The sequence below is a fragment of the Montipora foliosa genome, chromosome 10 (genome assembly GCF_036669935.1).
Source record: "Montipora foliosa isolate CH-2021 chromosome 10, ASM3666993v2, whole genome shotgun sequence".
Lineage (NCBI taxonomy): Eukaryota > Metazoa > Cnidaria > Anthozoa > Scleractinia > Acroporidae > Montipora > Montipora foliosa.
In genome coordinates this window covers 30,911,234-30,913,733 of record NC_090878.1, presented here as the reverse complement: position 1 = coordinate 30,913,733, position 2,500 = coordinate 30,911,234, and the positions used below count along the sequence as shown (strand labels likewise).

The window sequence follows — 2,500 nt, the reverse complement described above, 5'->3', positions numbered from 1 at the left end:
TGTTTTCAAATTTTTGCTGAACGTCCCTAGTGCACCAATGACAATTGGTACGACAACTACTTTTCGGCAGTTCCAGATTTTTCCAATCTCTCTTTTTAATTCTTGGTATTTTTCCATTTTCTCTTGTTCTTTTTCCAGCACTCTTGTATCAAAAGGGCACACGATATCTATCACACAACATGATCTTTCTATCTTATCAAGAACAACTAGATCAGGTCTATTATGCTCAATTTGATGGTCTGTTTGAATTCGGAAGTCCCATACTTGATCGTTTTCTATAACTCCTTCAGGATCATGATCATACCACTTGTCTTTGCATGGGATGCTGAATTACTGACAGAGTTTCCAATGCATAACTTGGCCTACCTTATCATGTCGCCACATTTTATACTCTCTTTGCGCCAATTTCTTACATTCCGATACAATATGACTTACGGTCTCTTCTCCACATAACGCACACATCAGAGACACATCCTCTTTATCAATCCTGTTTTTAATTCTATTTGTCCGTAATGCTTGGTCTTGTGCAGCGGTTAGCAGTCCTTCAGTTTCTTTTTTTAGTATTCCCCTTTTTAACCACCCCCAGGATTCTGGGTCCCTTACTTGTTCTGTAGCTGTTTCAAATTGCCCATGTAATGCTTTGTTCTTGTATTTAGACATTCTCTCTTCAGACACTTCTATTTTTGTAGGCCCCTCCTCCAGAATATTTTCATCCGATACGAAACGAATTAATCTTTCCTTACTTTCTCCAATGTATCTAAACAGACTGCCCACTTCAATGTTCACACACTCTTGTACACATAATAATCCACGCCCTCCCACTGCTCTTTTCAGATACAGTCTATCTATGTCGGCTTGCGGATGGAAGGCTCTGTTTATAATGTCAGCAACTTCCTGGTTTTGCGATCCAATTTCCTCAGTTCATCTTTGGTCCACTAGAACATTCCTGCACTATATCTGATTATTGAGACAGCTCTTGAGTTCATTGCATTTACCACATTTCCACCATTTAACTTTGACTTTAGAATTTTCCTTATCCGTCTGAAGTATTCCTTACATATCACTTCTTTCATTGCTGCATGTTTTAGATCGTCTGCTTCTAGTACTCCAAGATATTTATATCCTGATTCTTCTACTTCTCTGATACTGTTTCCGTCTGGCATCTCAATCCCATCACACAAAACCAGTTTTCCTCTCTTCATGACAAGAACTGCAGTATTTATTAAAGTGTCAATTTGCTTTTCATTTCTTCCGTAGAGTTTCAAATCATCCATATACAGGAGGTGAGTTACAAGATCCTTCTTCCCCGTAAGGTCATATCCAGCTTTAACTTCCCTCATGACCAATGATAACGGGATCAGAGTTACTACAAATAGCAGTGGCGATAAGCTATCTCCTTGGAAGATTCCTCTTCTTACATTTACCGTCCCTAAGATGTTCCCATTTGCCGACAAGTCCACCTGCCATTGGCCCATACTCTTCTCTATATAGTGGACCATATGTTCCGCAGCTCCAAATAAGCGTAAGCATTTTAAAATCCGTGAGTGAGGGATCATGTCAAAGGCTTTTCTATAATCAATCCACGCCATTTCAAGACCGGTTTTTCTTCTCTTACAGTTCTTGATAATCATCTTATCGAACGAAGCATTCGGTTTTGTCTATACTGGTCTACCCTCTCTTGATAGCGTTTGACTTTTGCAGTTTTGGCTAATATTCGTTGTTTCAGTTCTTCAATTACTACGGTCACTCCTTTCTTTTTCAAGGAATATCTCTTGTTCTTGTTCTTCTTGTTCTTCTTCTTCTTGTTCTTCTTGTTCTTCTTCTTCTTCTTCTTCTTGTTCTCCTTCTTCTTCTTCTTGTTCTTCTTCTTCTTCTTGTTCTTCTTCTTCTTGTTCTTCTTCTTCTTGTTCTTGTTGACTTCTTGTTCTTGTTCTTGTTCTTGTTCTTGTTCTTGTTCTTGTTCTTCTTCTTCTTCTTCTTCTTCTTCTTCTTCTTCTTCTTCTTCTTCTTTGTATCTGAAGTGTTTGCTTCCAAAGTTTTGCTGCACATGTATTTTTGAAGACGTTTTGCAAAACTTACATGTATGTAGAAAACTTGACCAATATAGTTACTCTGTTACAGTAATGTACCTACCTTATGTACCTAATGCACCTGGCTTCTGCAAAAATATTTGCGAGGAAGCAACAACAAAAATCTTGCAAAGATCGATCGCATTTGACGCGGCAGAATTCCTCTTCAGTCTCTTTTCTGATGTTTGGTAGATGCTCGGAGAAACAGTCAAGGTTACAAGTGGAAAATGTAAATTCCAGGTGTTAAGAAAATTCAACTTTTTGGCTGAAGTTCACTCACAGTTCATCAAGCAAGGAAGCCCAGTTGACGATTTGCAATCAACGTTGTATGACCGCGCTAGAGTCCTCAAAAACAACGGCCAGCCAAACTTATTTCCAAAATATGGAAACTCGAAGCAAAGGCCTTTTAACCATCAAGACCAAATTGCTCC

General features: G+C 38.7%; 1 protein-coding gene across 4 annotated transcripts in view; it reads left to right on the top strand.

Moving 5' to 3' along the window:
* LOC137973206 (uncharacterized) overlaps nucleotides 1–2,500 on the top strand; it is a 61,886-nt gene that overhangs the window by 23,492 nt on the left and 35,894 nt on the right. The gene's annotated exons all lie outside the window — the stretch shown is intronic.